Raw genomic sequence first — 13,754 nt, forward strand, 5'->3', positions numbered from 1 at the left:
CTTCTGGAAGGATGCATACTGTCGAAAAGGCAGTTGCTGGTCAGTAAATACATTCAAACATCTACTATGTTGTTACTCCCTGACTGTTTCTTTTTAACTTGTGATTCTAATTTGACTTGTGTTCAGTAGATCTGGTTTAATTATAACTGCTGTGTGGCTGTTACGGACCATACAATGAGGCAACGAGGAAGCATAAGTTGTAGATAGCAAAATGGGTTTTATTTACCCAAAAAATGCAAAAAAACAAACAAACAAGCAAAAAAACACTATAAACCAAGAATTTAATAACTAAGCCCACAGTATAAAAGAGGTCAACAAAATATAACTGTACTCAATGAACAAACTGACCTAACACAATGACACAAGGGAACAAACAGTAAGTCTATATAACAAAACTGAGTACACCCCTGTGCAATATCACTAAAATAATAAATGACTCAAAATTGTGTCATCTTACAATAATCGTAGTATTTTTACAGTGAAGTGTAGGGTATTTGATCTTATTTATAATTAAAAACAAATAGGTTAGATAGTTTATTGAAAATACAGGCCTCAAAGTACAACCTCAATGCAACAAAAGTGAGTAAACCTGTGACCACAGAAAGAAAGATTATTACACCTGTGACTTCCAATTAAGACTAACTGCCTGAACAAGGTTATAAAAGAACCTGTGAACCCCACAACTTCCTCACTTTTAGCCTGGGTTGTGTGTGATGCAACATGACTCCATATGGTGATGAATTGCCTAAACAAGTAAGAAACCAGACTGTGAGACTTCATAAAGATGAGAGAAAGTACAAGACCATCAGTAGGCTACTGAACAGAAGCCAAAACACAGCTGCAGCAGTGGTTAGGAGGTACAGGAGCCATACTAGCAATACCAGAAGGTGCAGAGGAAAAATGACAGTACGCACAATTCACTATTTATGCAACCTTGCACTGAAAAACAAACAGGCAAGTGCTTCTGACTTGACACAAGGATTATCTGTGGTTGGTGTTTCAGTGACTGCTCATGCATTGCATGAAGTCAACATCTACAGTCAACGTCCAAAAACCGTTGCTCACAAAACTGCAAGATTAAACTTTGCCAAAGTGAAAAGCCAAAGTTAAAAGAGGCCTGGTGAATATTGGCAGCACATTCTTTGGTCAGATGAAACCAAAATAAATTGGTTTGGATCAGATGAGGTCCAGCATGTTTGGTGTGGACCTGGCCAGGACTACCACAGTGACTGCATAGTGCTGACTGTGAAACATGGAGGTGGGAGTGTGCTGATATGAGGCTGCATGAGTGCAAAAGGTGTAGGGGAGATGACAATTATAGATGGCACTATGAATGCAAGTTTGTATACCCAAATACTGAATGAAAAGACTCCCAGTCTGAAGAAGGTTGGCAAGAGAGGAATTTTCCAACATGACAGTGATCTCAAACACACTGCAAAAAATCACACAAGAGTTTTTAAAGAAGAAAAAGAGCAACAAAACCCCTCCAGCAAAGAACAGCTGAAAAGAATTATTTGTGCAGAGTGATAGAACATCTCTCCACAGATTTGTGCAAGACTGGTATCCATGCCCAGGAGGATCCAATCTGTCATCAGAAATAATATATTAAAAAATAAAAGAATGGAGTCTCACTAATGAAGGGTGTGCTGACAGTTAAGTTACTAAGTTATCAAGTGAATTGGCTTAATTCTTCTTTTCTTTTTTTGTCTAAAAACAAATAAATTTGTATTAAATGGACAGGATTTTTAATTACATAACATTTTATTGATATTGACCAGAAGCGTGCTCAGTTTTGTTATATACTATATATAGTGGCTTGGCAAAACCAAATAATATATTCATACAAAGGGGTAGACAATATGAACAAAATGGTGTTTTGACTTGTTTTTAATTTCCTTATAGATTAAAATGTATAATTTATTTATATCCTTAATTTCCTTATAGGACAAGTGAGGCTATTCAGAAATGCCATATTTTTCGGTTCTGCTGATTTTAGTGTGTGGATGTCTATGTGTTCTAGTTTGACAGAGTTAGGATTTTGCGATTAAGGGGTACGAATTTTGATGCAGATTGCATCCCTCTGGCACAAAGGGTTAACAGAAAAATATATTCAAGAGTCAGAAAGTTGGTGTATCTTTAAACTACTATTCAAAGCATGATCACCTGTAATGCACAGCACTTCCTTTGATTTGTGTAAATGGTGTCACCGTCAGATCACAATTAGATCTGGGTTTGATTTTAGTCAGAAAACCAACAAACCCAACTAAGGGAGAAACTGCAGCAGGGTTTCTAAACCAAGTAGGTGTGAAAAATACTCGACAATAAAATCTTGATAAAATGAAAGCTTAAAGCTTAAAGGCCCAGTGGGACATACTGAAAGTGTGCCATGCTGGCAGAGATCATTCTGTTCAGTTACAGATAATACATCCACACTGAGCGAGCACAGCAGAAGTTCAGCTCAGTCTGGTTTGGATTGGAGTGACAGAAAAGTAACAAAATCCGCTTTTAAGACAGCTGTCAACTGACTCAACGTAGGAACAGAAGAAACACTTAAAGCACACATGCCTACAGTAGACTGACACATGCACACACCTGAGAGGAATACACACATCTCCTGCAAAACAAACAAAAATCACTAATAGCCAGAATGCCACTCAGATCAAATCGGGATATAGATTTCTCTTAAGCCTCAATCCTCACCTAAAACCCTCTCAGAGGTTTCTTGTATGTTTTTACAACGTAGTGGTTTCCAATACACAGCACTCAAAACTCTCCTTCGTCTTTCACTATAACTCTCCAAGCATCAGAATTGCCATGATGATCATCTGAAGTTGTAACTCCATCCCACATGTGAGGGGTGCTTTCACTTTACTTCACTTCACAGGGCCTCTTTCACACATACTTCCCAGTAAATTACTGGGATAACCTTTCCGGCACCACTAGTGATTTTCACTATTCACACATGCAGCTACATTCAGGAACATTTTCATCTTGTGCCTTTTCACACACTATAGCAATACTAAATAGATGGTCAAGGGACAGTCCACCAGATGTTGGTCATGCAACACTTATGGATGCCAACCAACATAAAACAGGAGAAGAAGAAGATGAGGCAAGGTTGGATGTACGTGCATGCGTCTCTCATTTTTTTTTGGAACATGCTGGGCGAGGAGCTGTTTGGCACCAATGTTCTTGTAATGTATTTGTAATGTATATGAGACAAAACACCCATGAAAGCATTGGCAAGGCAATCGCAAACAAGTCACACATTCAAATATCATCAGTGAAGTCTAGTGATTGGTTTGCTCACTCCATGTGAACGTGTCTTTTGTCAAACAGATGTAACCCTTGACATGCTTGTCCCTGCAATGTTACTGCTTTCATTTACAACGCAGCTGTACAGGCATTTTCCCTGAAATGTTACTAGGTCTTGAGTCGGGAAATTGGCGGTACAGATTTCCCTGAATATCGATCTCTGCTCCCATTCACACATGACCCCATGCAGGAAATGTTCCTGAACATTGCAGGGATAGACTGCATGTGTGTGAAAGCGGCTTTAGGATGCTGTAAAAGCTGTGCTGGAACTGTGGTGCAGACCAAACAGCTGGACCATGGCTGCATTAAATATTGGCAAACCGCAGAATTTTGTGAGAGTAGATGTGATTTTAACATGAATTCAAAAGCTAAACTATTATTAAATCTATGTTGATTGCTGTCAAGAAAGCAATCTTCTGATCTATATAAGTGAAGTAAAAATTTATTATAAGATAATTTGGTAACCACAGTAAAACATGCATATTAGCACGAGAATCTTAAAGTGGCAGGGAGTTGAAACAGAGGTGTTTTGTGCATTTTAGCAGTTCCTCAATAAAATGCAAGTGATTTGACCACACATTCTTCCCCATATGGTTCAAGATGTCCCGCTTTTGTCCTATTTCTATTGACTCAACTGTTATTATTGATGATACATGAGGTCAAGTTACAGTTTAGACTAATAATTTTCATAATAAGTTATTTCTTAGTGAGCTCTTTGTGCCTTAAAAACCCTTTTTTCATATGTTTGGGTTATGAGCCAAGCTGGTTTCAACAATATTAAACTGTTGTCAGCCACAGATTTTGTCCACAATCCCAACAAAATGCCTGGCTAGTAATCCAGCCATGGTTATGTTGTAGGGCTGCCCAGAAAAAGTGTTGCTTTCAAAGAAAGTTTCTTCACCCATTTTCTAAGCTTTAATTTACAGTATGATACATTTTTCATAATGACATCTGTAAAAGCTGGTTCTAGGGCTGTTGAAAATTAAAAAGCCCTGATTTATCTTGATGCATCATTTTGAGGCTGGATAGTAAACTGCATTGACTTGAAAAATCTAATTCAATCATAATCAATAAATATTGCATAAAAGTACCATTCCGCTCATGTTTACACAGCTGAGAAATATGATCAGAGTACTGGTTTTGACTGGTTAGATTTAGAAAATTCTAAGAGCTCTCTGTTCTAGAGTTTACTGTAATAGAGAGAAAGTGCATACAAGACGAAGTTGTTCAATAAACACTAAACTATTGTTATCTGAGGCTTACGTATGGACTTGAAAATAATTGTATTTGTAAAGAAGCATATTTTAATAAAGCCACATAAGGGTTAAAACATTGCCTAATTCACTTAGGGAATTTATCATCAAGTGTGAGAATACTTACATGTGTTTTTGTTGACTGAATCAGTGCAGTTGTTTTTTTCCCCATTATCCATAATGTCACACTGTTAGGAGGGTTCAAAATTACTCATGTTAAACTGAATTGGATCGTGCACAGAATGTGAGATTTGATGATGCATCTAATCTCACTGAACTAATCTAAATCAATTTAAATAATTACACTCTATAGCTGCTTCACCGCTGAACTACAATGTAGTACTGTTATAAAATTCAGTCATAATTCAGTCTAAAACTATAAAAATGTCACTGGTTATGTTGGAAACATGAATATTTGTCATTGGTGCGTTGATATGACATTAACCCTTTGGGTGACCACAGTAGAAAAAATATAAGACACTTGTGTATGAAATTTAAAAGGAAGCTTTAATTGAGAGTATTATTCCTCTCCTAAGCATGAGGGAACATACTTTAAAACCAGAATAAAACTCTTTTAACTACAGCTGATAAAGAAATACATCTCCCTTCTGACACAACTTTTCACCATTTTCTGAAGGCAGATATGAAGCGCAGATATTTTAATCATGCAGAAAACTGTCAATTTCATGATCTGGAATTCTTTTTTATCAACTGCAAACCCTTCTACTCCCCCCATCAGTTCTTGTCCTTCATACTGGACGGTGTTTACAGTCCACCGCAGGCCAACGTACAGGAGGCACAGCGCAAACTCGCCGACCAGATACTGTGTGTGGAGTGGACAAACCCAGACTCCTTCGTTATTGTCCTCAGCGACTTAAACAAAGTTAATTTAAGCCACGACCTCCCCAAATATAAACAGTTTATTAAATGCCCGACCAGAGAGCAGAATACTTTGGATCACTGTTACACTACTATCAGCAGTGCCTACCATGCTGTCCCCTGTGCTGCACTGGGCCACTCTAACCATGTAAAATGAGGTGGACCATGTCCAACCTCAGATCCAACACAGACTCACTCATGGGCCCCCTGCAGTTCACCTACAGAGCCAACAGATGTGTAGATGACACCGTCAACATTGCTCTCCACTTCATCCTCCAGCACCTGGACTCTTCAGGAACCTGTGCTAGGATCGTGTTTGTGAACTTCAGCTCTGCCTTCAACACAATCAACCTGGTTCTTCTGCAGGATCAGCTCTCCCAGCTGAATGTATCTGACTCCACCTACAGATGGATCATAGACTTCCTGTCTGACAGGAGGCAGCATGTGAAGCTGGGGAAGCGCGTCTCCGACTCCCTGACCATCAGCACCTGTCCCCCTCAAGGCTGCGTCTTTTCTCCCCATACACCAACAGCTGCACCTCCAGTCATCAGTCCATCAAACTCCTAAAGTTTGCGGATGACACCACCCTCATTTGGCTCATCTTTGGTGGGGATGAGACCACCCACAGGGGAATATTGACCATCTGGTGACCTGGTGCAGACAAAACAACTTGGAGCTCAGTGGTCTTAAGAAAGTGGAGTTGTGGATTTCAGAAGGAACGCAGCCACACCTGCCCCGATCTACCTGTGTTACTCCCCAGTCAACATTGTGGAGTCTTTCTGCTTCCTGGAAACCATCATCACCCAGGACCTCAAGTGGGAGCAGAACATCAGCAGCTTCACCAAGAAGGCTCAGAAGAGAATGCACTTCCTGTGGCAGCTGAAGAAGTTCAACTTGCCATAGTCCGTTATGATGCACTTCTACACCGCCATCACTGAGTCCTTCCTCACGTCCTCCATCACCATCTGGTATAACTGCCAAGGACAAGGGCAGACTGCAGCGTAACATCCGTTGTGCTGAGAAGGTGATCTGCTGCAACCTGCCGTCCCTTCAGGACCTGCATGCCTCCAGAACACTGAGGCGAGCAGGTAAGATCATGGCCATCCCTTCCCACCCCAGACATAAACCTTTTGAAACACTCCCCTCTGGCAAGACCAAACCCCACACCACAAGAACAGGTTATTTCCGTTTGCAGCCAGCCTCATCAACAAGGCACGGGACCCCCCCTGACATGCACTCTAGCCCACCCATGGACATTACACGTTATATTAATGTAAAATCCCATAATTTTATATTTTCACACCTGTGATCTTTGATCTAACATGGTGCATTACATTAACAAACTTGTATTATTATTATTATTATTATTATTATTATTATTATTATTATTATTATTTTCAGACTGCATATATTGTTTACACTATGTACATTTGCACATTATCTTCAATTTAAAATTTAAACCTGTAGCAGCTCATCTCACTGTATAGTTTACATATTTCTTACTGTAAATTTCTTTCTTTCTTTTTTTATATTATTTAGGATTATATAATTTTGTGTATATTTTTGACTGTTATGCACCACAACACCAAGGCAAATTCTTTGTATGTGTAAACTTACTTGGCAATAAACCTGGTTCTGATTCTGATTCTGAAGGTTGGATTAACCTATTTAAGGGGGCCCTGGCAGGAACATTTACTGCTAGATGCCTACAAGCCTCCAAATTCCTGCCATCTGACTACTGTGTTACGTACCCTGTTAATCCAGTGTTGGACATAGATTATAACTGTAAAGAAAAGAATATACCAAATGAAAGACTGTTCACATTCAAAGTTCTCAAAGAAATGCTCTGTGTTGAAGGCTATAAATTCCCACAGTAAAAACACCACACAAAGAATATTTAATAACTTCAAGCTACTGCCGGTTAGCAAATAAAGACGGACAATCCAAGAAGCAGCCAGATTCAGAAGTTCACAGCTGATGGATCACATCATATATAGGCTTTTAAAATCAATAAAGTCCCACAGTTGAATTCCAGTAAAGCATTCACAGCAGAAAGACCAGGCTGTTGAGGCATTACAGCCTTAATGTCTGTAATCTCTGCAGCCTTACAGAATACATGTCAGAAAATATTCTGCTGAAAAGTTCATACAGATGTGAAAAGGATAGAAAAACACTTGAAACCTGAGATTAACTATTGGGCATAATTTTGTTCTTTTCTCTCATAGTATCCATCAAATTTATAAAAATACACAAGTTTACACAGAATGCGTGCAAACTGCTTTTGTTAAGTTTTGTAGGAATATCTGTGAAAGGCCAGGTAAGCAGAAGTAGTGACGGTTGATTTCTAAACTTTACACAGAGAGAACCTAGTTGGGGGCATGTGCTAACCATTTCCACCATGCCAACTGGCATCAAATGAGCTCAATAATATGAGGCTGAAATAAGGAAATGTGGTGCAGCATAGCACAGGGGATGGTAAGGTCAGTTGGTCTCTATTTCTTTCCAAAATGGTCCAGACTGGAATGTTACTAATACTGCTAAATGGGTGCCATGAAATTTTGTACAGACATTCATGTTCCCCTCAAGATGAATTGTAATAACTGGTGATCTCCATCCAGCACCATAATGGCAACACCTTCTCACTCCCAACTCGTCACATATTGAAGCCTGGTCAGGACCCCCTGGCGTCACTTTTTAACGCACTGGGTACCTCTTTAGTGTCATTTTTCGACACATAGTATCATGGTAATCATTGTTAAAAAATAATTATATTTTATGGTGTGACAACGCGGTGGTTAGGTTAAGCCACAAAAACCACTTGGTTAGGGCTAGAGAAAGATCACGGTTTGGGTTAGAATAAAAAATAAAATATAATAAAATATAATAAAAATGTTAAGGTGGTCTTGAACTGTGCTCTGTGCTGACTCTGCTGATTTCCAACTTGCTGCCAACAACATTACAAGCCATCCACCAACCCCTCCACCTCCTAATAAGAAAGTCAGCTTATATAGATGTCATGTGAAGTATGTCACTTCAGAAATGTTGATATGATACGTATTGTTGAAATGTTAATATGCTCCGTATTACAGCTGTTGAAATGTACATATTCATATCTGTGGTTTGCAGAAACATACAATGCCAACGTTTTATTCTGGCGACCAGGCTGAAATTTGTCACCTTATATAGGTGTCATCGGTCTCATGGCGTCTATTTCAGACGTTGTGAGAGTTCAGCAGAAGTCTATCAGACTATCCTGCACGTTAAAAAATGACACTAAAGGGGTACTCAGTGCGTTAAAAAGTGATGCCACGGGGTCCTGACCAAGCTTCGATATGTGACGAATTGGGAGTGAGAACGGGCTGATTATGGAGTCAAAATGATAATTTATTGGTTTATGACCAGTTGCTAATTGGCAATGTCATCATGCCAACAACATAAACTAAGATGGTGAACAGGGTAAACATTAGACCAACTAAACATCAGCATGTATACATTGTAAATGTATGTTAGCATGCTGAGATTAACATTTAGCTCAAAGTACCACTATGCCAACACACAGCTTCACAGAGCCGCTAGCATGGCTGTAGACTCTTAGTCTGACTCATTAACAATGCCACTTTTTAGGTGTGGCCAAACCTTTGACCAGTAATGATATGGTTACTTCAAAGTTAGTCCTTTGTCATTTCATGTTTAATTCATGTCATTTGTGCAGTTGTTGTTGCTGTAGATGTAAGATATTCTGGCTGATATTACTTTCATCAACAGAGAAAAGTGTTCAATCTAATAAATACTTTTAATGTAGGTTTATTCCATTGCATAACCGAATGGTATGGAAACCATCTGAAGCACTAGTGTTATCCAATGGAATGTGACATGAAAAAAAGGAACTTATGCAAAACAAAAGACTATACTTTGAAATCTTTCCCCCCAAGAAGCAGTTGAAAATCTATGTTATGCAAGACAAAAGACTAAAACCTGACATGTTTTTTTCTTGAGCTTAAAATATGTGTAAATGAATACTAAATGATCTATAACAAACGTGTCCCTTGCATTTAGCTGAAAATAACATGCAATAAGACAAAAATGCCATAAAAGGGCAAGTGACATTTACATTTATAGTCAGCGCTACATAATCTGATCCATACACATGTCAGACTTCAAATCTAAATATCAGAGTTATTTCTGGTACTTTATGTTACCCTACAAAAGATGTCATACAGTGTTGTCCCATTGGAAGTGCTGGCCAGAGAGTGCCAGCAGACAGCCAGTGCAGGCTGGATGTCTCACTCTGCTGAATAATGGGTTGCTGAAACACTAAAGAAAAGCACCCCTGAACAGCAGCATTACCTCAGTCCTGTGATACACTCATCTGTTTTAGGCAAGTAGCTCCACCAAGCTGCAACAGCCTCCATGCATCCCACCCCCAACCCTTCTCCTATCTTATCTGCTGTGTTAAAAGCTCAGATGAAAGAGAGGGAGTGACAGAGAGAGACTTTGATAGAGAGTGGGTGAGATGGAAAGAGAGGGTTTTCCTGGCTGCGTGTCACCAAAAATAGGAAAATTGGCTTCCCCTGGGTCAGTGATGTCACTGCAGACCCTGTGGTGCCAGAGAAAAAAGAAATCTCATACTGGAGCTGCGTGTGTGTGTGTGTGTGTGTGTGTGTGTGTGTGTGTACATGCGTATGAGAGGAAAATTGAAGCACAATGAAGTATTTATGGAAAATAAGCCAGAGAACCAAAGAACTGAGCTTTCTAAAGTGCTTTTAAATTGTGCCCTTCAACCTGTGTGTCACTGGACCAACAGTCAAAACACGTATTTGTACAATTCAGAAAAGTGTTTTTCCTGGAGAAGTGGTAGCGCAGGCCCTCCACCAAAACAGCTCTTGCCGTGTCAGTGAAACTCAGAGCACAGGAACAAACTCTAATTCCTCTGACAATGTTATTTATGCCTGGTCAACTAGAATTAACATTTCTGACATGCCTCCGCAGGTTTCATTTCACCCTGCCTCCCAGGCCCGGATCACTGGCTGACCTTGGAGCTGCCAGAGCGGAACACTTTGCAGTTTTCAACCTTGCTCGGCTGTACCCACATAGATGGGATCGATCCGTGTGTCTTGGACTGTTGCACTGCGGTGAAACTCAGTATTCTCTTGTTTTTCTCTTCCTGCTGCATCCAGAGAGACAGACTGATCCGCTAGAGAGGAATTAGACACGTTAGCACTCCGCTAATAGGATAAAACCACCTTTTGTTGTCGGGCTCAGCCGGCTAACAGCCATCACAGACCTCCAACAGTAATAACATCGGCATGAGGAGAATCTGTCCAGCCAAGGCTTTTTTGGCCTGGACGGCCAGCCTGGCCTATTGTGTGAGCTCTGCATAGTTCAGTATCAGCAATCTGTGTCCACTGACAACCCAGATGAGCTGGACATGCACTGTATATTTCTCTATTTACCATGATCAGGGCTCTGCATGGTACTCTGTAAAACTAAGATAGTCCCTGAGTACAAGTTCTATTGGTTCCACTCTTTAATAAGGCAGTCTTTATAAAGGGATTATAACTGCAGACCTGATGACTTTTGAGAAAGTGAGAAATCCATGGCCATCCATCCACCCCGACCTCCTCCTTACCAGGACTCCTTTGCTCCCATCATAATTACTACAGCCACTAGAGGGCAATGTCACTTGAACATACACATATATTGTTTGGGGCAAGATGCAAATTAGCACAGTGGGGAGTGAATATCAAAAGTATGGAATGTAGGGATGGGCCGACATAATGAGCTCCATTTCAGTTCTGGTCCCTATTTATCAAAATTCCTCCAAATTGCTAAGCTCCGACATAAACATTCAGGTTAGCAGGCTTTTCATTTTTAGCAAGCGTCAGCCGAAATAAACATCACTTGTGGCAGTAGCGGTAGCTAATTAATGTTAATTCCATTATTAACTTAAGGATATGTAAGAGTAAGGGGAAACTTCCAGCTGTTAGCTGCTAGCTGGTGTCTGTACTCAGCCAAAGATTGTGAGGGAAAAGAAACATTGATTTGAAACATCATTTTACAGCCACGAGTGGAACTAACCATGAGTAGAATGGACATAATGGATGACACCAGTATGTGTGACCCAGACCCTGACAGTGACATCAATCAGTCACTGATGGTCTAAATCAGCCTCACCTTCACAGGCTACTTTAAACAGGCTTTAAATCCTGCTTTTTCTGTCTGGGTTTATGTGTGTTTTCTAAAGGTTTATAAAGACATACATTTCTGAATCAATGATTTAATGACATGATGGAAAGAAATTAGTTATGATCAAAAGCTCAAGTTGTCACTGTTTATGGGAAGTGGACAATACAAGAAGATGTTCTGATATATAGGGCTGAATGTAACAATTATTTTCATTATCAATTAATCCACTGATTATTTTGTTGATGGATTGATCCTTCAATAAATTATCAGATAATAGATGATGAGTCATCTTGACTAAAATGATTAAGCTGATCCCATCAGGTCAATTCTAAAGTTGCAATGATTAGTCGATTAATAGATTAGTTGCCAACTATTTAATTAATTGCCAACAATTTTGATAATCAAGTCATTTTTTAAGTAAAAAAATCTCAAATGTGAATATTTTCTGGTTTCTTTGGTCCTCTATGACAGTAAACTGAATATCTTTGGGTTGTGGACTGCTGGTTGGGACAAAACAAAAGAATTTGAGGACATTCGACGTCTTGGACTTTGGGAAATGCGTTCAACATTTTTCACCCTTTTCTGACATTTTATGGACCAAACAACTAATCAAGAAAATGATTGACAGATTAATCAATAAGGGAAATAATTGTTAGTTGCAGCCCTAGTTAATTCCAAGAGTCAGATTCTCTCAGTTAAATTTTTATGCATATATCAATCATTTAATCTTATCAACAGTTCTCCTTCAGCATTTGGATCAAGTAGCTGGTTGAAACTATGGTGTAAGTAAGCAGGCTGCACCTGTTATTTCACTGCGCCTAATACATGATCATTGAACCTGCAATTGACCTGCTACTGATGCCCTTTCAACATTTACCATATATTAACATCCTTGAGTGTCACCATGTTAATAGAGCAGAATAGAAAATTCTCAAGGGAAGCATTCCGGTGTTAACTCAGGCTGATTTTCTCTGATCTGCTACCTAGTGGATACAGTTTTTATGATACACATAAGTATGCAGGCAGGTACTGTATGTAAACCATGCAAGATACATCATAGCTGGTTTTATATGTGTATGCATTGATAAAAAAGCTTGTGTATTTTTTGCCTAAAGAGACAAATCAATCCTGGGGGAGAATAAACACCAGCCAAAGGGACTTTTCACACGCTGCTAACTAAAGTCATTTGTCACAACTTACAAACCTATTATAACATGCTTTATTAGAAAGTTGTACCACTCCAATTTTCTTAGAAGTTCTATCACCAAGATTTTATTATAGATTTGGATCTCAAAACCTAACACTGTTCCTGTTTCATGCTATTCACACACTGATACAATGGGAGCTGATTATCCTGTTGTTTGGTTGAATAAATACAGTATATACTGAACTGAATGTGGGTTTGGGCAAGTTGTCATGGACTGATTTGTTCAGAATGAGTTACCCGCTAACAAAGCTCTTAAGTATGCAACTGCAATACTTTTTCTTTTTTCTCGCTCCTGCTACAGGTCAGCCACTGCTGGGTCACTATTAATTCATTCTTTCATTCATTTACTGGTTGATTCATTCAATGATTTATTTATTGATTCCTTTATTCCTTCTTTTCCTCCATTAACCCCTAATTGCATCATAGATTTCCCTCATTGTCTGAGAATCATGAAACATGTACAAGTGCAAATCCTATTAGATAGCTTTGCACTTGATCTCCTGCAGAGTTTCAGAGCTGGTAAACAGACTTGCATCACTTTGTTTGGTTGTAGGAGCTCATGCAGAGTGAAAATAGCCAGCAGCATTAATCTCATCTTGTGTACTGATATGACAGTGTGTCTGATGGGATGAGGAAAAAAATGCCTGCCTCTTTCCATCTATGTGTGTTTGTATGCAGAATACAATCTACTTCTTATGAAGTCTGTTTAAAGGTGCTATATGTAAGAATAGCCCCGACCCATCCTGTCTCGTAATACCACTTTGTATCTCAAGAGGCAATAGTGAGTCGCTCTAGCGTCCAGTTTGCCCTCAGTCAAACATGAGAGGAAGAAGTAGTGCTGCCCCAAGCAACCGGCAGCAATGGTGGAGATTATTATGTCACTTTATTAAGTTTTAATATTTTCTCAGGTGAGA

General features: G+C 39.4%; 1 protein-coding gene across 6 annotated transcripts in view; it reads right to left on the bottom strand.

Moving 5' to 3' along the window:
* Positions 1 to 13,754, bottom strand: part of adamtsl3 (ADAMTS-like 3) — a 296,275-nt gene that overhangs the window by 159,277 nt on the left and 123,244 nt on the right. The gene's annotated exons all lie outside the window — the stretch shown is intronic.

The sequence above is a fragment of the Thunnus maccoyii genome, chromosome 1, assembly GCF_910596095.1.
Source record: "Thunnus maccoyii chromosome 1, fThuMac1.1, whole genome shotgun sequence".
NCBI lineage: Eukaryota > Metazoa > Chordata > Actinopteri > Scombriformes > Scombridae > Thunnus > Thunnus maccoyii.